Source organism: Mustela nigripes, chromosome 2 (genome assembly GCF_022355385.1).
Source record: "Mustela nigripes isolate SB6536 chromosome 2, MUSNIG.SB6536, whole genome shotgun sequence".
In the NCBI taxonomy this organism is placed as follows: Eukaryota; Metazoa; Chordata; class Mammalia; order Carnivora; family Mustelidae; genus Mustela; species Mustela nigripes.
Genome location: NC_081558.1, coordinates 21923182 through 21947644, shown reverse-complemented (window position 1 = coordinate 21947644; position 24463 = coordinate 21923182). Strand labels below are relative to the sequence as shown.

General features: G+C 43.0%; 1 protein-coding gene across 7 annotated transcripts in view; it reads left to right on the top strand.

Moving 5' to 3' along the window:
* The window catches only part of SFMBT1 (Scm like with four mbt domains 1), a 119926-nt gene that overhangs the window by 6753 nt on the left and 88710 nt on the right, over window positions 1-24463 (top strand). For all 7 annotated transcript variants that reach the window (XM_059389939.1, XM_059389935.1, XM_059389938.1 and 4 more), the window contains one exon: window positions 3538-3610. The gene's annotated coding sequence lies outside the window, so the exon portion shown is untranslated. The remainder of the gene's footprint in view (window positions 1-3537; window positions 3611-24463) is intronic.

Here is a 24463-nt window from a genome sequence, read left to right as displayed (position 1 = left end):
GAGGATTACGAGTGGAGCAGTCAGTAGTCCCAGAATGGCCAAAGATGTGGACGTTTTTTCTTTCACTATTCTTATTTTGTAGTACCTGGCCTGTGTTCATGGAGTACGCATGGGGTGACTCTCCCGAATGCTGTCCGTTACCAGGGGAGGGCGGGTCCTTTGGGGGTACTTCTGGATCCCCACCCCGTCACTATCTTCTTGACGAGGCTGCTTTTGACTATTTTTCTTGAAACCCTTGAAAAATTGATAATGTTTTGAAGCCTGGGTTTTGTTTTTGTTTTTGTTTTTATTTTTTGGTGCCTTAACTTCTCAATTCTTAAGGAAATCAGAGTGGTTAGTTGCTGCTTAGAATTAGTAAGGTTTTTCTGAATGTGTCCATTTCTTTGGTGATTGATACTCTCCCTAGCACACTAATGAGCACCTTTTACTCCATTCTCTCCCTAGTGTGTGTCATGCTCCTGAATTGTCAGTTAAATATTGTGAAGAGACCAGTTTATATATGAGTCAGTTTGTTAATTTTTAAAATAAGCATTGGGGGTTGTAAGTAAACTGTTAGATGAGACATAATTTGTAAGTAAGCTCCCTGCCCAGTGTGGGGTTTGAACTCACAGCTCTGAGATCAGGGGACACAAGCTCTTCCAACTGACCCAGCAGGCGCCTCCATTTTGTTTCCTTTTTAAAGCTAATTTCCTAGCTCTCAAGCGCGAGTTATATTTGCATTTAAAATATGCATAGTTATTATTATTTTTAATACAAGTAACATTTTACACAAGTTGGAAAACAAACTTAGATCTCCTAGATGTTATTGGGGCCCTGTTTTCCTTATGCGGAGATAGAGGCTCCTGGGTGAACTGAGAGCCGCTTTCAATGACTTTTGCCAGACCCTGTTGCCTGTGTAGGCATGACAAGGGGCTGGGTAGGCCTAGCTCTGGCCTTCCCTGCTGGGGTGGGGGTCCCTTCTCTGCAGTGAGTGCTGGAGGGGAGGATTGCGTGACTCCTGCTGCCTCCTTAAGGCATTACAGGGTTCTGAAGACATTGTCCCAACCCTTTACTTTGATTTTGGCTTCCTGTGAACTTGTCTGAAAGGAGCTTTTTCCAGAACACCTCTACTAGCGAAATCTTAAGTTTTGGTGTGTTGTTCTTCTGTAGCTTCCTCGAGGGGCTTCTGTATTCCCCTGTCTCATCTTGGACCTCATTGTGATTTCCTTTTGCTCTCAGAGTTCCAGCCCCTTCAGACCTGGACCCATTGTCCAGTCTTTCACTTGCTTCCTAGCCAGTACCCTTAACCTTGCCCTGTTGTCCTTCTGCAACCTCTGCTTCGTAGACTACCACCCCCAAGCTGTCTAGCCTGTGCTCTCTCTCTTCTTGGACACAGGCTATCTCGCATTTAGGGTCCCCTCTTAAAGTGGCCCTGTGCGTGCGTGGCCCCTGGGGTCCTGTCTTGAGGAAGAGCCTTTTCTTTTTGCCTTCTGTGACTTTTTCAGACCTTCCCTTGTTTCTCTGTTTACATCTGTCTTGTGGATTCATCCGTGTTCACCTCCCCCTAGCCCTTGTGCCTTCCTAACTCTTTCTGCTAAGCTTTACATCCACATGTCTGTTGCTGTCAGGATCTCCAGTTTGGTTGCCTCACTGGGCCCTCAAAAGACACAGGTCCCTGACAACCCACAGCCCCTCGTTCTACTCTGAAGCTGCTGCTCCTTCAGCAGGCCTGTCTGCCAGGTCTCTTTCTTGATGTTCCTCTTCAGTGATGGTGTTTGTTTAGTCCCCCCGGCAGCTCTCTTATGGAACGCAGAGTCTTCTTGAATGACCAGCCTCCGACTTAGGAATATTCATGCAAATCTGACTCCTTTGCTTTGAGACATTTTTAAAGCTAAGGAACATTTTGTTCAAATGAATCTTTCTAGGAAGCGCAGTGTGTAACATAAACACAAGTAGAGGTGTCCGGGAGAGGAAGGGAGTGAAGGGCCAGTGTCCGGTCCTGCCCTTAGCCAGCCTCCCAGTGCTGCCCTCCACCTCCTCCTCCTCGAGGCAGGTTTGGCATCTGGCCCCTGGACTCTGTGCGTGGAGCTCCTGCAGTTACTGCCAGTACTGTCCTGAGGGCACTCTGTGTATTTGAAAATCACTTTATCTGTTTTGCACCCCACCTCTTTCCCATTGGTTTTCCTTTGGAAAGTTTTAATTGTGACTGATAAATACAAAATTAGTGCCAGTGATGAATCTTGCCAAGGAAAAGGAAAGCCACTTTGGAAAGTGAAACTGGGTATTAAAAAGAGCCAGCTCCATTAAATGCTGAAAACTTCACAAATGCCCAAGGGCTCCTTTCAAAATTGAGTCTCTCCTGACTGTACCTTTCTGTCTTTAAAGCTGCATTTCAGTAACATGAACATTCAAGATAAGCTTAGTTTAATTTTATGTTTTTGTTTTGTCCCTTTACCAGTATAGCAGGTTTATTTAACCCATAATGTAACTAAAATATTTGCATTGAAAAGTATAAACCTTGTTCTCTTGACTCCAAATGTCCCCCCCCCCCCCGCCCCCCGCCACAATCTTCCCTGCTCTTCAGTCCATCTGACAGACTGTGGCCAGAAGAACTTTGTCAACAAACGTGATTGTATAATGTAAAACTTCCACTGCCAGTAGGGTGAAGTCCAGACTCCTCAGGAAAGCAAGCAGAGCCCTCGAAGAGCTTCCCTTCAGTGACCGTCCCTATCACCTCCCTCTCGCTCGCTGACACCCTGCTCTTCATGCATCCTTTTCCCGGGAGGTCCCTTTGTCTAGAGTGTCCTTCCAGTAACACAGCACTTCCAAAATGTCAGTCTTGCATGGACCACTTTCACACTTTTTTGCCATGTTTGATTACTATAATCATTCTTGTAATATTTAACAAATTGACTTTTAAAAATTGATCTTTTAAAAAAAAAAAGATTTTATTTATTTATTTGAGAGAAAGTGCACACGGGATGGAGGGGCAAAGGGAGGGGGAGAAGCAGAGTCCTTGCTGAGCAGGGAGCCAGACCACAACCATGCGGGCTCCAACCCCGGACTCCCGAGATCATGACCTGAGCTGAAGACAGACGCTTAAGCAACTGAGCCACGCAGGCGCCCCTAAAAATTAGACTTTTAACTTAAAAGTATTATTACATTTAGAAATGAAAAATAGTGGGGTACCTGGGTGCCTCTGTGGTTAAAGCTTCTGCCTTCGGCTCAGGTCATGATCCCGGGGTCCTGGGATCGAGCTTCGCATTGGACTGTCTGCTCAGCGGGGAGCCTGCTTCCTCCTCTCTTTGCCTGCCTCTCTGCCTACTTGTGCTCTCTGCCTGTCAAATAAATAAATTTAAAAAAAGCTTAAAAAAAAAGAAATGAAAAATATTGAAATATAAATAATAGTAAATCTAATCAGTTTATAAAAATACAGTTCTTCAGTAAGTTTCTCAATAAAACCCTTTCCTTGTATTTAAAAACTTTTGAAACTATGAACCTGATGATGGATGATATTAAAGAGTTGTTGATATTTTTTCTTTTTTCTCTTTTTTTTAGGTGTACTAATGGTGTTGTGATTATATAGGAGAATGCCCTTTCTACTGGGGGACAGCAGCTGAAGAGTTTAGAGGTGAGATGTCGTCATGTCTCCAACACTTCCAGGTAGCTCTGGAAGTACATGTATATGCCCGTGTGCAGACACAGAGAAAGCTTTCAGTAGATTGTTAATCATTTTTTTAATCCAAGTAGAGAGTATTTGGAATTTTTTCTACATCTTTGAAAACTTTGATGAAAGCCTCTATTGATTGGGAGCATAAAAATGACTGTAAGAAAGTTGGTATTCAAAAAAGTCTTTAACCCCAGCTCACGATGGGTAACAGAGACACACACACACACACACACACACACACAGATAAAATTCTTTTTAAAAGATTATTAATTTTAAAGTTGGGCTACAGTTGACATTCAACATTGTATTGGTTTCAGGTGTACAGCATAATGGTCAGTATTTGTATATATTGGGGGATGGCCTCTGCAGTAAGTCTGGTTGACATCCGTTACCATACACAGTTAACAAAAGCCTTTTTTCTCTTGTGATAAGAACTCTTTTATTCTCTTAGCAAATACATGGTACAGTGTTACTACCTATAGTTGCCGTGCTGTATGTTAATCTCTAGGACTTAATTTTAAAACTAGAAGTTTGTGCTTTTGAAGTTCTTAATAAAATTGTATTTAACCAATACCTGTGAAGTTGCAGTTGCAAGTTTTATGTGTTAACTTTTTTCCTCCATTCCACCATAAAAATCCTACGTAATATACTTTAAAAGAAGGAGTCTTTGTAGCGCCTACATTTTCTTGTGTCCCACCAGTGGCTTGGGTGTTGCCCAGAGGGGAGTGCACTGAGGAAATCCCTGCTTGCCCTCTACAGGACTCTGATTCCGGTCTTGTGTGAGGTCTTCCTTCCTGGACTCCTCCAGGCCCGATTACCCTTTGCCCTGGGTGCTCGCTGGCATTGTACGTGCTCCACTCTTATAAATATCACAGCTATAATCATTTGTCCCGTGTTTCTCATCTCCACCAGGCTGTGAGCTCAAGGTCAGAGACCCTGTGTATAGTACCTTGCACACAACCTAGCGGAGAGTAGAGAGCGGAGCAGCTCTGGCTGATGAGGGCACAGAAGCAATATTGCCACACGGCTGTTTGTAATGTTCTTTCTCCTTGAAGATGGATTGTGTTCTAAACAAGAAGCTATTATGTTTAATCAGATTCCCTCTTGTCACTCCCAGGCTTCGAGGCTGCCAGTGACTTTCCACAGTCATTAGAATAAAATCCAAACTCCTTTTGTGGCCTATAATGCCCTTTGTGGTTTGTCCCCGTCCTCTCTGCCACTTTCCCACCACTTTCCCACAGCACAGCCTCGTGGGTTCCCTGTCCCTCCAAGCACACCACACTTGTTAGCGTTTGTTCCTTTTCACCAGAAGGGGTTTGGCTCAGGGATGAAACCTTCCTTCAACATCCTTACCTCCACTCCAGGAGCTACATTCTTGTTAGTGTTTGGTTTTCTTTGTGGCACTTATCGCTATATGAAATTACCTTATTTCAGCTCATTTTAAAATTTAAATTAAAAAATTTCAATTTATTATATATGCTTTGAAGCCATACTCTAGAGAATATGAAAATCTACTCTGAGGATGTTTTTCCTTATTGTTCCTTGTGACAGAACTGGACAATGCCCTGATGCCTTGTTCTTGTGTTTACTCTTATAAACTTCATGAAGACAGGAACTGGGTCTTTTTTTTTTTTTAATTAAAGTTTTCATCTTAATTCCAGTGTAGTTAACAGTGTTATATTAGTTTCAGGTGTACAATAGAATGATTCAGCACGTCCATACAACACCTGGTGCTCATCACGCATGGCCTCCTTGATGCCCATCACCTGTTTGTTTGAACCATTTCGCCCCGCCTCCCACCTCCCCTCTGGTTACCATCAGTTTGTTCTCTTGAGTTAAGAGTCTGTTTCATGGTTTACCTCTCTCTCTTTTTCCCTTTGCTTGTTTGTTTCTTAAATTCCTCATTTGAGTGAAATCATACGGTATTTGTCTTTTTATGTCATAAAAATGACATAAAAATTGTCATTTTTATGCTCCCCAACCAATACAGGTTTTCATCAAAGTTTTCAGAGATGTAGAAAAAATTCCAAATACTCTCTACTTGGATTAAAAGAAATTTGTCAATTTCTCTGATTGACTTATTTAACTTAGGGTAATATTCTCTAGCTCTATCCATGTTGCAAGTGGCAAGATTTCCTTCTTTTTGCAGCTGAATAATATTGCACTGTGTATATACACTACATCTTCTTTCTCCATTCATCTGTCGATGGACACTTGAGCTGGATTCCATAATTTAGCTCTTGTAAATAATGCTGCAGTAACATAGGGGTGCATATATCTGTTTCTTTTCTTTCTTTCTTATTATTTTTTTTAAAGATCATATTTGTTTATTTGACAGAGAGAAAAAGAGCAGGCACAAGCAGGGAGAGTGGGAGAGGGAGGAGCAGACTCCCTGGTGAGCAGGGAGCCCGATGTGGGGCTCCATCCCAGGACTCCGGGATCATGACCTGAGCCCAAGGCAGACGTTTAACCAATGAGCCACCCAGGCGCCCTGTGTGTTTCTGTTTCAATTAACGTTTTTGTATTTTTTTGGGTAAATATCCACTAGGGCAATTGCTGGATTGGAGGGTAGTTTTATTTTTAACATTTTGGGGAACTTCCATGCTGTCTTCCCACAGTGGCTGCACAAGTTAGCATTCCCACCAACGGTACGAGGAGGGACTGGGTCTGTCTTAGTCAGCATGGTACGCCTGGTACTGAGAACGGAGCATGGCAAATACATCTATGTTACATGGGGGTGTGAATAAACAACCAACTTGTAAATGATCTAAGGAGTAATTTTTTTTTTAAGCCTGGACATTTTTGTACAGTATTACAGTTCAGTTCTGGATGTTCAGAAATTTTTTTATGAGGAGTCAATATTTTGTCATATTTTGCTGCTTGGTGTCTGTTTTAGTTAATCTTTTAGGTTAGCAACATTTCTTTCATTTTCATTAGCATATTAACTTATGTCATTATTTTTGCCAAGGCACCTGCACATTTATACATCCTTAAGAAACACATTTCTGCTAGTAAAAATCCAGGTGAAGGGCATTAGCTCGAGGCATTTGCTTCACTTCTCATGGTGGTGGGTGCAGAGACGGTTTGCCCGGTGTGACTGGTACATGAGCCGCAGGCGGGGCTTCTGGATCAGACCCAGTGGATCCACTGTCCTCCCGCTGTTCATCGAGTCTGTGTTCTGGGCGTCCTGAGACCAGGGAAGGCATCCACAGAGGTGGAAGAAGGTTGGACATGCTTACTTGGGCTTTGCCTGCAACCTCCCTCCCCAGTCCTGTTTGGAAATGGGGAAGTTTTGGAAATTTTGAAGCTATGGGGGGAACCCTCTAGTTTATGACTGAGTTAACTTTTGGCTGGGGTGAGTTTAGGAAATTCGGACTCTTCAGTAATACTAAAGTTCTTTGTTGGTTTAGCGATAAGATAATCTTAGATGAAACTGTTTCTCATAAAATGTGATTGGAACATAATAATAACATGAAATGTAACTGAACTTCAGTTATGGATTTATTAATATATTTGAATCATTTAAACTTTGGTTACAACAAAGGGAAACATTTAAGAGATTTATGCATCTTGGTTGGGGAAGCAAGAGCAATTTTTTTTTAGCATTATGTCTAGAAATTGAACATTTGTGGTTTTGAAGAAGGAGGGTAGAGTGGACCTCTCTATATCTACCTTTGTTTAAATAAATTCAAATATTTGCCACAAAGAATTTAGAGATAGGTAAGAAATGTAAAATTGCTGTTAAGAGGCAACACTTTTCCTTCCACTGCTTTGATTTTGTCATAATCCTAGACTTAAATACTTACTGATTTTTTTAAAATAGGGAGATGTGTACATAGTAAAATGTTTTTGAATTGTACAGAGTGTATTCCTTAACTGAGACCCCCAGACCCTCAGTCCCTTCTGTAGGCCACTCATTGTTAGTTTCTTTTTTTCCCCAGAAAAATTCTATTTGTATAAAAACATATAGTTCCCCACCGACTTAAAAAAAACAATTGGTGGTACTCTTCATTTAAATACTTTAGATAGGGCGTCTGGGTGGCTCAGTGGGTTAAGCCTCTGCCTTTGGCTCAGGTCATGGTCTTGGGATCCTGGGATCGAGCTCTCTGCTCAGCAGGGAGCCTGCTTCCTGCCCCCCCACCTCTGCCTGCCTCTTTACCTGCTTGTGATCTCTCTGTCAAATAAATAAATAAATAAATCTAAAGAAAAAATTAATAGAACCTTAGCTATATCCAAGTACACAAAGCTTGGCCTCATTCTTTTAATGATTACCTAGGAGTCTATTGTATGGATGTACCTTTTTTCTTTTCTTTTCTTTCTTTCTTTCTTTCTTTCCTTTCCTTTTTTTTTTTTTTTTTTTTTTTTTTGTAGGCTGGGGCTTGAACTCACAACCCGGAGATCAAGGGCCACATGTTCTACCTTAGTAGGTATGTGCCAGGCGCCCCCAGGATGCACCTTAATTTATTCAGTCGGTTTCCTGTTTGTATACATTTTGGGTTATTTCCAGTCTTTTAATGCTACAACGGTATTGTGGAAATTATCCCAAATAACAACTGAATGTGCTTGGATTAAGATGAGCTGTCTAATACTTAAAGTTTTTTTCTGAGTTAGTGTATTTGTAGAGACCATTCTCCAACCACTTCCTGTCCCCCAAATGCAGAGAAGAAGCAAGTGGATGCAGTAGAGTCAGAGGACTTGGAGATAGAGTCGCACAGAGGCCTTCTGCCTGCTGGCCACTCTCCGCCTTTCCCTGCAGGCAGCGTCCGCAGATGCCCCTGCACCAGTGAGGCGTGGACCAGCCTCGAAGCCCCAGCCCTGAGTGCAGCCTGCCCGTTACAAATGTAGATAGTTTTTTTTGTGTTTTGGTTTTGAGAAAATTGCCACACCATAGATTGACTAACAAGTTATATCACTTTCTGGATTTTTTTTTTTGCGTTCTTTTGCTTGTTTGGCAGATATATAGCTAAATTAAAAAAAAAAATACCAGTTGATTTTTTTTTTTTTTTTAAGATTTTATTTATTTATTTGACAGAGGGAGCACAAGTAAGCAGCGAGAGAGAGGCAGGCGTGCACGAGTATCTGTGAGCACCAGTGTTCTTTCCTACAGGGTCCCTGAGCCACTGAGGGTGCTGCTGGCTTGCCTGAGCCAAGTGTGTGTGCTCTGCTGGGCCTTCTCTCTGCTGCTTATTTTGTGTTCTAGGGAGTAATTTTGACCAGTGGAGTCAGGCAAAAGGATGTGACTTGTAGTCTTGGGCTTGTGGCAAAGAAGGTGTCATACAGTATCAGTCACTATGTCAGAAAGCAAGTTTTAAGGTTTGAGAAGGTGCTTTCAAGAAGGGGTATAAGAGGAAGTATAGAAATCAGCTGACAGGGTTAGTCAGATAAGACCACAGGACAGCCTGGCATGTTGGACCATCCAGTGTTGAAAGAGCGGGTAGAAGAAGCAGTGGCTTGAAGGCATGTTTTTACTTGAAGAATTTGGAGTGTAAGGGATTGCCTGTGGGTAGTGCCTGGTACATGTATACAGGGACTCCGCTTTAATGACCTCTCAGATTCTTCCACTCCTTGTTGAGAAAGGTGCTCCTGATTGGCTGGTTTGCACACTAGGACGAGTCAGAGGGACTGACTTGAGAGAGATGGTAGGCATTGAATTTCTTTCTCTTGTGGAAGCGGCAGTACCCTTCCCTGGGGGCAGCAGTGTTATTGCTGCATTAGAAAGTTGTATTTTTTTTCTCAGTAATGAATTGGAGATATCATGATCTGATACCACAGAAATTCATTTAGCAAACGCCAGATAGCCATGAAGTGAAGCTCTGGTGCCAGGAGTTTGAGGAATGCAGAGTAGAGTGAGGTCTCTGCCCTGGAGAAGCTTCTAGTGCTGTGGTAAGACATGCCACAGAATACTCCCGTGTAAGTGCTGTCAGAAAGGTACAGAATGCCTACCATGGAAGATATTTCTACAAGGGTGTGGGAAGGGTTATCTTGTAGGGTATTGTTTTAGGAAAGAATTTTTGTTGGACTTCAGGCAGTGAGTGATCGGTGAATACTTGTGTTGTTAGTGTAAGACTTTCTAATAAGCTAAATTATTACTGATTTTTTTTTTTTTAGTGGAGAAAAGGTCTGTTGTAAAATAAGAAAATACCCTGAACTTCTCCTTTGCACAGCCCCTTCCAGTCCTTTACCTTTAGTGCTCCTTCCTTCTAAAACTGTTTAAAGCTGGTGGGGTTCCTACGAGCTCTTTCTCTCTGAGAGCAGTAGAGGAAACAAGATCTAGCTCTCATGTTTCCTGGGCTGTTAACATCTGCAGCTTAGGCCCGTGGAGATCCACCTGGAGCTGCAGTGTGTAGTAGTCAGGACACGGGCATGGAAGGAAAGTTCTTGATCTCTGGCCATGAGCATGCAGCTTGGCAAGAATTAGAGTATATCCTAAGAGAGCCCCAAACTGTTCACTTTATCTGTTGAGCTCCCATATTTGCTGTTTAATTGCTGAGGGGGCTTGTTATGTTGAATGCTTACATGCAAGTCATTTGCAGTGTTGATTTGTGGTTCTCTGTTTCTGTGAATCTTTAGTTTCCAATACAGATTAACCTTAAACTTTTTTTTTTTTTAAGATTTTATTTATTTATTTATTTCACAGACCGAGATTACAAGTAGGCAGAGAGGCAGGCAGAGAGAGGAGGAAGCAGGCTCCCTGCTGAGCAGAGAGCCCGATGTGGGGCTTGATCCCAGGACCCGGGATCATGACCAGAGCCGAAGGCAGAGACTTTAACCCACTGAGCCACCCAGGCGCTCCAACCTTAAACTTTTTTTATTGTTAATTTTTAAAATAGGCTAGTTTTGGTAGAATGGTAGTAAAGGGACCATTATTATGTTATTATTATGACATTATTATGTCAGCCTACTAGAGAAATTTGGTGGGGTAGGTTGTAGAAGAAATGAAGTCCCCTTTTTTTAAAGCTCACTACTCTCCTATTCATACTTCTAAGCTGTTGTTTGAGAAGTAAATACTACCTTGGCATTTTTTTTTTTTTTAATGTAGGCTCCATACCCAATGTGGAGCCCAGCATGGGGCTTGAACTCTTGACTCTGATCAAGACCTGAGCTGAGATCAAGAGTAGGATGCTTAACTGACTTAGCCACCCAGGTGCCTTGGCAATTTGCTATTTTATGTGGTGATATTTATAATGTTAATGGTCAGAAAGTTAATTTCTCATTAAGTAATTTTAATCTTCATGCTTTCTTAGAAGTGGTGAATTGCATTTGGGGGGCAGAACTTTTTTCTGAAGGATTGCAAATATATCATCTCTCCAGACATCCTTTTTGGAGGTAGTCTTTCCCCCCAACAACACAGCCCAACAACAGAACAGCCAAGTCCATTTCTAAGTGCTAGCAGTAATTGCTATAGAGCTCATGTACCAAAGCTGATCGTATTTCTTTTTCGGTTTTAACTAGTCTCACTTTTGTTTGTGGATGGTTCCTAACTCTTTCCCGGTCTTGTGTAGAATAGACCCCATTAGCTGGGAGGCAGATGAGTGGAGATTGTCAGGGCTGCACTCTGGTGGTAGCTGTCAGCAAAGCCCAGCATTACTTTGGGGCTGGACATCCAACATAAGGTTCTTTTGACTTACCAAAGTTATCAGAATTATCAAGAAAAACTTAAAAGTTTGTTCAGGACGCACAGTCTTATGGAGATAAGGAAGTAAAAATATATTTCAGAAGTATTTCCATCTACCATTAAAATGTGTTCTGGTACTTGAAGAAGGACCAAGCCTCGTTTATATCTGGGCTTTATTACCTTCATCCCAAAACGACGAGAAGGGGACTATCAGATTTCTTCTAGGTTTAAAATTCTTCATGGCTCTCTAGAAAATTTACATATGATAATTTTCCTCTTAGAAATATAGTTAATAGGAGCGCCTGGGTGGCTCAGTTGGTTAAGCGACTGCCTTTGGCTCAGGTCATGATCCCTGAGTCCTGGGATCAAGTCCCGCATCGGGCTCCCTGCTCCACAGGGAGTCTGCTTCTCCCTTGACCTTACCCCTCTCATGCTCGCTCGCTCTCTCTCAAATAAATAAATAAATAAAACCTTAAAAAGAAAGAAATATAGTTAATAAAGTAATACTTTTTCTCTAATCGGATCAGCTAAATAGAAACCAAATTTATAGGTAATGTAAGTTCTATACTTCTATATTGCTTCTTTAATATTTCTATGAAAATATTAATATTTTTATAGCCCTGATATATGTTGCACATTAGTTTTTCCCTATATTGATTATTACAGAATGTTAATTTGCAATTATTTAGTTTTCTTTGGATAAAGCCATTATATTATCATTGGGTAGGAGTCTTATGAAAATTTCTATTGATATGAATTCCAGCAAGATTCAGGGACTGGCCCGACTCTAAGGCCATGTAGGAGTTCAGGGTGTCTTGAGGATTTGCTCAGCGTCCTCATTGTCACCACATGGTGCTTGCTAACATCTAGTTTCGTTTGGCCTTCACTAGCCTCCTCACAGCTCCCCTTCCTTCCGCCCTTGCCCCCTCCAGTCTGCCCTTGACACGTGGAATCCTGTTTACAGGTAAGTCATAGGATGTCCGTCCTTTGCTCAGAATCTACAGCTGAACTACCATCTTTCTTGTCTCCCACAAGGCTCGCATGGCCTGGCCTCCCCACCTCTCAGACTTTGGCCCCTTTCTCTAGCATGTAAGGGGACTCCTTCCATGTTGTTCCCTCTGCCTGGAATGCCCTTCCTGCAGATATCTGACAACTGGCTCCCTCCATTTCTTCGACTTTTTCCAAAAATCACCTCAGTGATTGGCCTGCGTATCTAAATTTTTTTTTTTAAAGATTTATTTATTTATTTGACAGATGGATAGAGAGAAAGCACAGGTAGGCAGAGAGGCAGGCAGAGGGAGAGGGAGATGCAGGCTCCCCACCGAGCAGGGAGCCCATGTGGGGCTCGAGCCCGGGCCCCCAGGATCATGACCCGAGCTCATGACTGAGCCACCTAGGCGCCCCAGTGTATCTAAAATTTTGACCCTCTTCCAACATTTCACATCCCTGCCCCCTGCTTAGCTTTTTTTTTTTTTTTTTCCTCCTTAGCATTCTCTAACACTTGTATTTGTTTATCTGTTTGTGTATTATTGCTCTCCTCCACTGGAATGTTAGTTCTCTGAAGAGAGGGATTTTTGTCTCTGCTGTTTATTGCTCTATCTCTAGCACTTAGAGCAGGGTCTGGCTGATGGTAGGTGCACAGTAAAAATTTGTTGAATGAGTGAATGAATGAATATTTCACAGCACAGAAGTAGCATAGATTCACCCTGGTCTGTGAGTTTTATAAATTCTGAATTTGGTAGACTGTCAGTGTTTAGTCGGGAAACCCCTCCAGGTGCTTCAGTCAAGAAGGGGTACAATTCAGGGCACCTGAGTGGTTCAGTTAAGCATCCCAACTCTTTTTTTTTTTTCTAAGTTTTTAAAAAAAGATTTTATTTATTTGACAGACAGAGATCACAAGTAGGCAGACGGGTAGGCAGAGAGAGAGGGGGAAGCAGGTTCCCTGCTGAGCAGAGAGCCCGATGTGGGGCTCGATCCCAGGACCCTGAGATCATGACCTGTGCCAAAGGCAGAGGCTTTAACCCACTGAGCCACCCAGGTGCCCCAGCATCCCAACTCTTGATCTTAGCTTGGGTCTTGATCTCAGGGTAAAAAAAAAAGAGGGGGGTATGATTCTAGGAATTAGATAGAAAAAGAAGGGCTGGAGGAGCAAATGGGGAATGTGATATTCCTCAGAGCCCATACACCCCCATTTTGCCCCAATGTTACTGGAGTTCCCTCCTGCCAGGGCTGCTGCTAGAGCCTTATGGGAGCCCAGCTGCCTGGGGCTTGGGAACGTAGATTTCAAGCCAGATGATTCAGGGATGGTCTAGAAGGGAAGGTATAGGGCTAAGTACCGACATAAACTGTCCCGCACAGGGGATATTTATTTACTTCATTTGGGGAGATAAGCTTAGATATAGGACAAACTAAATTGAGTCATTTGTGCTGTGTTCCCAAATTAATAGCGCAGGGTGAGATCTGAGATTATGAGTGCAACATTAGCAAGCTAAGAATTAAATCCCAGCTTAGCCTAGTCACATCCATGTGTTGAACCACAAACTGAACTCAGCCTCTAGAAATGGAGCACGACAGGAAACATATCTTCACTGTGGCCATGATCTCTTAGCGTGATTAAGTGCTCATTTCCGTGAGTTCAGTAAATCTGTTTTTAGGCCCAGTTGTGTCCCAGATTAGATCTCTGTCACCTAAAGGATCATACTGGCTTCTCCTAATCTGATTACAGAGTCATTACTCAGAGTCCTGGTGTCATTTACAGGCCTAGGATGTGACAAGCTTGTATTTATGGTACCTCTGACCCAAGTGCTCCTTTCTCTGCTGCTGAGATCATCCCTGGCTCCCCCTCCCCCAGGATGAATTGCCAGTATCTTGTCACTCCTCTTCTCCCTTCCTTTCTCTTCTGACTTTATGAACAAGGGTAGCAGAGTCTAAATATACTTGATTGCTAACCATATTCATGTTCAGTACTCATCAATATTTATGACATCGATCTATCAGTAATAAGCTTATTTTTATTAGGAATGACAGCTTTTTTAATCTCTCATGATGCAGAGGGAGAAAATAGTGGAAATGGTTGGAACTGGTAGGATCCCTATTCCCTTTGCCCTTTTCCTCACTTTCCTAGGCCCCAGTTAAGACTGGCCCAGGGATCTGGGTTGAGGGTATGTTTCTTGGATTTGAAGTGTGTCATTGATAGACAGAGAAACTACCTCCTCCATACTCCATCACCCCGCAAAATGAAATCCTATGCCATGATTATATTTCTAGATTTAGAATTCTGCTGTGATTTTTTTTTTTAAAGATCATTTATTTCACACACACACACAGAGCATGAGTGAACACAAGCAGGGGAAGGGGCAGAGGGAGAGGAAGAAGTAGACATCCGCCTGAGCTGGGAGCCCACCATAGGGCTTGATCCCAGGATCCTGGGATCATGACCTGAGCTGAAGGCAGATGTTTAGCCAGCTGAGCCACCAGGTGCCCCTACGATTTATTTTTTATGCAATTCACATCCTTTTTTCCTTAAAAACTGAAATTCCAAGTGCTATTAATGTTAATAAGTCTTTTCAGAGAGTATTTTACCATGTTTTTGATGAATTAAATAATTTATGTTCAAGTACCAGCTTATTTCATTCATCAGGTTATTTTGGATTTCTGGATGCTATTTTTATTTAAGGATGATCCTATGCTACTTGTAAACATAAATTAATGGATCTTTCATCCATCTCATTAGGTTCATGGATTTCCTTGTAAGGATGTAATCGATCCCTTAAAATTGTACCTAGATGCAGTCCCTTAGTTTTCTAATAGGATTTAAAAATTATTTTCTTCATCTAAACAAACTGAAAATAAACTTCTATTACTTTTTATTTTCCCATATGGCTGAGTAATTTCTACAGCAAAAAAATTAACTGCCAGAGCAGCTTAGATTCTTCTGTTCTTTGTGCCCTGAATAAACGCTTATTATTTGCGTTTTTACTACTGACAGCCATAACATTTTATTTAATGCTATAAAGAAGGAATCCTTGAGAGGAGGAACTGTACTGGGGAAGGAAAGGGGATGGCCCCTGGTGTATTTGCCTTTTTAGTCTTCCGAAAGTCCCTTTCTGAATTTGAAACACTGTGTTAGTGAGAAATACTACCTCATCAAAATTCTATGAGAAAAATATTGTTTGAATTTAAGCAAAAGCCATTTATTTTTCTCTTCAGCATGCTTCCACTGCCTCTCTCTTTTAAATGATTTTATTTGTACCCTGAAGTTGCTCTGTTTTTGAGCCGTGGTTGTTGGAGGCTTTCCTAGGAAGGTGCTGGGCTGACGGGGCCTCGGCTGGGAGGCTGCGACCGGAGCAGGTGGGTGGGCGGTCCTGTTCTCCTGTGCCCTCAGATGCTCCCAAGAAGCTGATGTCTTAGGAAGACACCTTTAGAAACTGTTACACACTCATTTAAATTAACTCTCCAAATGGGGTGCAGTAGAGCCAGGAATATGTCTATGACTCAAAGACCTTACTCTTAACTTCTTGTAGGTATTTGCTTTTATTTGTTTTTTTTTTTTTTAAGATATTTATTTATTTATTTATTTGACAGACAGAGATCACAAGTAGGCAGAGAGGCAGGCAGAGAGAGAGGAGGAAGCAGGCTCCCCGCTGAGCAGAGAGCCCGATGTGGGACTTGATCCCAGGACCCTGAGATCATGACCTGAGCCGAAGGCAGCGGCTTAACCCACTGAGCCACCCAGGCGCCCTGCTTTTATTTGTTAACTTCTTATTTTGGGACATTTCAAACATACACCAATGAAGAGATAATAATGCAGTATACCTCCATATACAGATCACGCCACATTAACGTTCTGTTATTTTAAAGGTATTTTCTAATGAATTTAGGCATGAAAAGCTTGGATTTTATATTTTTATATATATATATATATATATATATATAAATATAAAATCAAGCTTATATATATATATATATTAAAAAAAAAATATATATATATATATATATATTTTTTTTTTCCCTTGGCATTGTGTTTTAGGCATGTTTTTCTCAGTTTACATTACAAGTTTAGTTGTGCCCGAGTAACTCTCAAGACTAGTTGTAATGCACTGAGTATGAGGTAGGCAGATTGCTGCTGGACTGGTGCTTGACAAAGAGAAGTCGTATGCAGACTATTTCCAGTATTACTGGTAGGCTCAGCTTCTCCAGTGAGGCACTTCTTTTTCACTTACAGGGAACACAAATCTAAGTTATGAAACTGGTGGAGGCTAGATATAGTTTGGAAATGTTTTCTTCCCTTTTCTTTCTTTCCTCTTCTCTTCCTACTCTGTCCTTCCTCCACCCTCGATCTGTCTCTCCTTTCTGCCGTCTGTCCTACAGGTGTTCGTCTGCTCTGTGTGCACAACGCTACAAGGTGGGAGCCTGCGCTGTGGGAGGGTTGGGGGTTGGCAGACCCGCCCGGACATAAATAGGATCTAGCATTGGCGACAAGGACCTGGCAGGTAGACTGAGTGATGTGGCCGAGAGTAAGATGGGGACGTGCTCAGTAAGGGAATGAGAAAAAAACTGCTGGTGATTTCAGATGTGCAGGTGAGAAACAGCTGTGAAGAGAGCACTTTGGGCAAGGGAGCAGGACTTGCAGAGGCCCTGAGGTAGAGAAGAGTCTGCAGGGAAGTAGGAACCCAGCAAGGGAGCATGTGTGGAGGGAGCCACAGTGGTCTAAGCAGGCAGTAGATCTTGCAGGTCTTGTAGATCTTGGGTAAGGGGTTTGGAGTTTATTATTTAGTAAGCTACTGAAAGGCTTTCAGGAGGATTGTGACAGTATCTGCTTTGCCTTTTAAAATATATCTGTCTGCTATTAGAATTTTGAAAATTCTTAAAAAAAAAAAAGCTATCTGTCCACTCTGTGGAGAATGGATTTCTGGGAGTGAGAGGAAAGGCAGTTTGAAGACTCCCGCAGAAGTCTAGGCGGTTCAAATTAGAATGATGGCAGCGGGAATGGAGAGAAGTGGTTGATTTCAAACTACATTGGGACAGTAGACTGAGTAGGATTTGTGGATGGCTGGGCTGATGGTTGGCATCTGGGCTTGGTTGGTTGTGTAGTACAGAAGTGGGGAAGCCAGGGAGCGTTGAGTTGGGGAGCAAATTGGAGATCAGCTTTGGTTGTCTGTGGAACGCTGATGTGGAGATTCCGAGTGAGTACTTGGACATACCTGTCTGCAGCTCAGGGAGTAAGTCCTCATTAATATTGGTAGTACTCATCGTCACGGATTGGCATGACATCACCTAGGAAGAGAATGTCAGATGCGTGTGGGGAGCAAAGAGAACTCAGCATTCGCTCCAGGGAATTCCCAGGTTTAGTTGATGTGGTTCTGGAGGAGTCAGCAGACAGAAGGACTGGGTGGAGGGAGAACAGGAGAACGTGTCACAGTTGCGGAGAGAAGAAAACACTTTGAGGATGAGGGACAGTTTCCTGGGTGGATAGGGGCCGTAGACTGGCTTAGGCATTCAGAAGGTCACAGTGGCCTAGCCAGCAGCCACTTTAGTGTGTTAAGATAGACGCTACCCAGATTGGGGACGAAGTGAGCAGTAGGGTGGACCAGCCTCCAAGATGAGATGTCCTACTGTGAAAGGGGTGGAGAAGGGCTAGAGCGTGTTTGTGTGCTGCCCAGAGGGGATGGAGCACTGAAGGAAGCTCCTGGCACCCTCACATGGGTCTGTGTAGGTATCTTTATTCTCTCCTGGCTCTTGGATTCTTCAGTTCTCTGAATGTGAGTAGACATCTGATTTGTATTAAAGAAACAAGGAAGCAGGAGTTTATTGCTACTTGTCGTCTGTCTGTGGAGATGCATCTTCTTTAAGGAGTGGAGAGGGTTTAGAAATAGCACAAGATGTACACAGATGCTTACAAGAAGTCACACTCATTTCGTCAAGGGTATTACTTTCGAAGTATTGTTGATATTTTTTGAAAAGTGGAGGTCTAAGCTGTAAGAGAAGTAAAGAGGCATGGGGTTGCTTATTTCATGAGGTCCTCTAGGTGTGAATGCTGGAACTTTCCCCAAGTTGCTGTTTAAGTTCAGCCTTAAACTTGACAATTTAACATGTTGGCGTCCTTTCCCTCTGCCTTTGAGGGGGTTTTGTTTATTAAGTGTGAATGGCTGAGGCTTGTGGGAGGGGCATGGGAGCTTGCTGTAAGCAGGTTAGACTGTGATCTCCTAAGACCACAGGGACTTTGTTTTGTTCACCACTTGGTAAGTGTGAATGAGTGAATGAATAAGTCAACTCTGAAAGTCAGCATCACTGGGGCGCCTCAGCGGCTCAGTCAGTTAAGCAGCTGCCTTTGGCTCAGGTCATGATCCCAGCATCCTGGGATCCAGCCCCTCGTGGGGCTCCTTGCTCAGCAGGGAGTTTCCCTGTCCCTCTGTTCCTCTCTCTCTCTTTCTTGCTCTTTCTCGCACTTGTTCTCTCTCAAGTAAATAAATAAAATCTTAAAAAAAAAAGAAAAGCATCACTATATTAGTAGTCATGGACAGTAAAATGACTCCCACATTTTCAGAATTTTCAAAAACGTCCTTTTTTGACCAAATTCTTATATAAAACATGCAAATTAGAACACAGTAAAATACCTTGACATACGAGATTTGCAGAAATGTTTAAATCACACAGTAGGAAATAGGTAGTGGTGCATGGAACTTTCCTCACTGGTGCTGGGTGTGAGACGGTACAACCACTCTGTGAAATTCAGTCTGCTTTACAAGGTGTATGTGCTTGTCCCCACCTCCACTGGACTGTGGCAGGGAGGCCAGCTCTGCTACCTTCTAGCCTGTGGCCGTAAGGGTCCTGGAGTCCAGAGAGGCCATGGAGTCTGATGGACAGTGAGGAGTGTAAACTGCGAATTCTAGTACTTTTTCTCCCTTTGTCCTTTAATTTGTTAATGACTCTGTTCTGGATCTTAGAATGCTCTGTATTTTCTCTTCTTTTGCTGCTAAAGGTATGGCTCCAAAAAAGACAGCAGTCTAACGAAAGACGGAAACAGTTACATTGTCTTCGATGAAATGAGTCTTCCCCCACTGCATACCTGGTCATCTGAGGCACAAAATTAACAGGCAAAAGATTGTAGATTTTATTTTCTCCCTTATTTTTATTTTATTTGTTATTATTTTTAGAGAGAGTGGGGAGGTGGGTAGAGGGAGAGGGAGAGAGAATCTCTTTTTTTTTTTTTTTAAGATTTTATTTATTTATTTGACAGAGAGAGAGATCACAAGGAGGCAGAGAGGCAGGCAGAGAGTGGGGGGAAGCAGGCTCCTTGCTGAGCAGAGAGCCCGATGTGGGCCTGGATCCCAGGACCCTAAGACCATGACCTGAGCTGAAGGCAGAGGCTTAACCCACTGAGCCACCCCGGTGCCTGGGAGAAAGAATCTTAAGCAGGCTTTACGCTCAGTGCAGGGCCTGATGGGGGCTCGATCTCACGACCCTGAGATGATGACCTGAGCTGAAATCAAGGGTCAGCTACACAGGCAGCCCTCTGTGTTTAACTTTTTGAGAAATTGCCAAACTGTTTTTCCAAAGTGGTTTTGTCATTTGACATCCTCACTGGCAGTGGGTGAGAGTGTTAGTTTCTCCACGTCTTTGTTGATACTTGTGGATATCTGTTTCTCTTTTTTGTTTGTAGCCATGCTTGTGGCTTTATCTGAGGAAATAGACATTAAAACACAGTGAAATGAAAAGGCAAAAAAAAAAAAAAAAAAGACTGCACACAAAGAAAAACACAGTGAGATGCTGTTACACAGTCATCAGTTATGCCAATATTTAACAGCTGAGTGTAGAAAATGAGTACATGCAGGTCGATTAGTTTTTATGACTCAAATGATTTTGGCTTTTTAAATGATTTTTATTGAGGTGAGGTTGCCTTAGTTAAAAACAAACTCTGTTTTTAAGTAAATCCTACTCCCAGTGTGGGGCTCGAACTCCCCACCCCAAGATTAAGAGTCACATATTCTACCAAGTGAGCCAGCCAGGTGCCCCAGCTGTGTTTGCTATAGGTTTTCATTTGGGGGTCCTCCACCTCCATAATTTCTCTCTACTCTATTGAAGTTCATGCCAGCTGTGTCTTTATTCATTCACTCACTCCATCAACACTCTTTGAAGGCCTTTCTGCTCAAGAGTCCAGTCCCAAGAGAGCCTAGGATGCCCCTGTCAGGTACTAGAACATCAGATTTTATGATGTGGGAACAAAAAATGTAAAATGGCTGTACAGTTAAAAGGTAGACTAGATGCGCTGTCGTTCTGGAGAGCTTTTTACCAAGGAACACCTGTTAACACCTGTGACAGCTCTCACCTGGGTTTCTTGTTACTGTTAAGTGATTCATTGGCTGGTGGTTTTAAAAACTTTTTGCAAAGGGTCTGATGTCTTCTCTGAATTGAGGCTTTAGAATGTGCAGTGAAGTGTCTAAGAGGAAATGGTAGCAGACGAGGAAATCCATTTTGGAAAAAGTTTGTGTGTAGAGATTGTGATTTTTGAATTGCAGCTTGGTATGTGGAGAAAGAGGTCAGGCTTTGGCTTTGGCTATCATTTAATGGTTCTTTCACCCTGGGCAAGTTAAAAACTTCTTGAAGCCTCATTTCCTTACCTGTGAAGTGGGAGTATTTCAGAGGGCGGGAAGGGATGAGTAGTCACCTAGCGTAGCCTTGAGGGTTCAGGTGTCAGCTCTCTTGCTCCTTCACCTCAAGACAGAGTTTATAGAAAATAAGCTATGTTCCTTCCTGAAATAAAGATACAAATTAACTGATTATTATCTAATAGAAACAAAATTAGAACGTTAGGGCAAAAGAAAAAAAAACAAAAAAAACATAATAATATACCTAGTTATAAGCATTTCCTAGAATATGACAAAAATGGTGTGATTTTAAATCTCTCTAAATTCTTACGAGTCACACTTTTTTTTTTTTCTGTCAATTCTAGGTTCTTCTTTTTAAAGAAGATTGATTGATTGATTTATGAGAGAGAAACAGACACTGAGAGAGCACAAGCAGGGGGTGGGGAGAGGGAGAAGCAGGTTCCCTGCTGAGCAGGAAGCCTGATGTGGCGCTCTATCCCAGGACCCTGGCTGGGATCATGACCCAAGCCAAAGGCAGACACTTAACCAACTGAGCCACCGGGTTCTCCAATTCTAGATTTTTCTATTTCAAGGTATAAGTCATTAAAAATTCTTCCAGAAGGGGTGCCTGGATGGCTCAGTCAGTTGGGCATCCAAGTCTGGGTTTCATTTAGGGTTGTGGATCAAGCTCTGCGTTGGGTTCTGTGCTTAGAGAAGAGTCTGCTTCTCTCTCATACTCTCCCTCACTGCCCCCCCCCCGCCCTTTGCCCTGCCACCATGCACCCTTTCTCTCTAAAATAAATAGTCTTTTTTTTTTTTTGAGATTTTATTTATTTGAGAGAGAGAGAGAGACAGAGATAGAGCACAAGCAGAGAAGAGAGGAAGAAGCAGCCCCCCAATAACCAGGGAGACAGGTCCCCAGGATCATGACCCAAGCTGAAGGCAGATGCTTAACTGACCTAGCCACTCAGGTGCCCCAAATAAAGTCTTTTAAAAAAATTATTTGCAGAAGATTTTTAGAAGTCAACGATTATATTCTAAAGTAAAATGTGTTTTTTTGCAACAAATCTGAGAAAATGTTTCTGGTAAAAGGCAGAGGGAAATTATTATAAGTTCATTTATTCCCCCTTTCTTTTGTTGAAAATCATTACTATGTCCTAGTTGAGAAAACATCTCTCTCTCTCTCTCTCTTTTTTTTTTAAATGTAAGATGAGATGGATCAGGTCATGTTTTGTAACAAGTAAGGTTTGCATCCTGAGTTAATGACTCATTAAGGTTCCTGAATATCTGTTACAGTTTGAATGAATTGAAGAATCTGTGAGGGCTCTGTTGTCTGGATTCCTTTATCTGGAATAAAGTTTTTGCAAAGTGTTCAGTATATTGACATTTTGAAACAGTGGAGGATGGAAAGATGAATTTAGCAGAATGCTTGCCTGGGATCAACTTCAAACAACTCCGTCATGTATGCCACTAAGAGTTGTACCCATGAGGCCATATTCTTCCCATTCTAGGTTGATTTATTACTCATGCCCCCTCTGTTAAAAGAGTTTATTTTTAGGTAAAGGATTGAAGAATGAATACTTTTATTATTTTGAGTACAAACTAACGCATCAGTTGTAACTAGGCATGTTTTATGAATGGGTCAGACTGTCTCCATTTCAGGCTCCGCACTGAGAGCAGTTGGAAGAATGTTTTCCACTGAACCAGTGAGTATTTTTGCCAGCATTATAATCAAATCTTATAGCAAGCTTCTAGATGATTTTTTAAGATTTTACTTTTAAGTCATCTCTACACCCAGCAGGGGGTTCAAACTTACAACCTCCAGATCAAAAGTCTCTCAGTCCCCCAACTGAGCCAGCCAGGCTCCCAGCAAGTTTCTAGATGATTTTGATTAGTCTTTTGGATGTTTTATTTATAAAAACATGATTTAGGATTTCGAGAGGATAATATAAAATATTTAATTTCTTAATAGTATAACAATATGTTTTTGTTATTAGTTTCTTTAGCACTCAGTTTTGAAAGGTGTTAGCTTTTCAACTGTAAAGCAGGCGGAATACACTCTCATCAGTATATTTTGATTTATTATATTGATAGCTGAATTGAAATTGAGCTTGCAAAAACAAAAGAGTGCCTGTCACTTTCTTCAGTTCCAGCACCTTGAATAATATGGAGGATGGGCCCTAATTCTTGACCTTTGGGTTTATTGGTCAGTGTTTTCCTAGTTGCTAAGATGAATGAAGGATTCTGAGAACTGCGCAGTGTTGCTGTCCTTTTGAGTGCTGTTAAATCTTGGGCACTTGCTGTCCAGGTATCCAAATGCACACTCGCTTCCATTCATCACATTCACTTTGAATTTAGCCGTTCTCTTCTCGGCCACCCACACCACAGCCCTTGCACCTGGTGCCCAGCGGAGCTTCCCAGTGGCTGCCGGTGGTCTTCGCGCTGGCCACACGGGCGCCCTTTCATTTCTGAGTCTTCCCTCTCCCTGGAACGTCCTTTTCTACTTGGCGTTGTTGGCGGCTCCCTCTTTGGGAGACGAAGCCTTCGTGCTCTCACCTCCGGGCTTCTTTTCTGCATAGGGTGCACAGAGCGCTGACAGAAGGCGTTCCCCCTTCCTGCCGTACGGCTCCCTCCGCCCGAGCTTACGAGGCGCAGCTCCTGGCGCGGGGCGCACGGGCTCCTCACCTGCCGCGCGGCCATGTGCGCATGCTCCGCCGGCAGGGTCTTCCGCCCGCGGGTGGGGCCCCCAACCCGCCGGGACGCGCCCTGCTCGCACAGCTCCGCTCTTCTTCGCTGTCTGGCCGTTGACCTGACAACCTGTGGAGTCACCTATGATTTTTGGCTTCCTCCTTTGAAACGTCTCTCAGGCTTAGTCTGTCCCTGCCGCTCTGACGGCTGCTTGCCTGCGCCTAGAGCTTATCCCCGGGCTGGTCCGCACCTTCCTGCCGGTCGGCCTCTAGTCCTCGCTGGCCCATGCTTGCGCGTACGGCTGGTGACAGATACGCTGTGAAACGTAGTACCGCTCAGGCCTCTCCTGCCCGGGGCTTCTTGTGGCCTATGTAACGTTTGCACACTATTTCCGCTCTCCTGTGCGGCCTTATTCTGTACAGCGAGGGATTGAGCTCTCCCGCCACCTCCCATGCAAGCGTCGCGGGGCTGATGCCAGCCCCACGCCGGCCTCGCTGGCCTCTGCACGCTGCTCGCACTGGTGGGAGTGCCTTCCACTCTCCCCTGGCTCTCCAAAGTTCTTTCCATCCTTCAAGATGAAGTTCCTGCTTCCATTTTGATGAAGCTGTTTGCAGCTACCTTGAGTCATAGTTCACGCTCCTTTCTCTGTGCAGCCAGTTTTCTAATGCCTTGCCTTTCAAAAATTCCACACACACCCCTCCCGCCCCTCCCCCCTGTCCCCAATTGTAAAATCCTTTAGGTCAGGGCAGGACTGAGCTTTGTAGCACACTTGGCCATCCCTGGGGTAGTGCCAGGAACACAAAGTTCAAGAGTGATGGAGGTAGGTTGTGAGAATCGTCAAGCAAGCATCGTCCACATGCTGGCTTCTAATTGTGTTGGTAGATACTGGGAAGTAATTCTAAAGATAAAGATACGGAATAGATG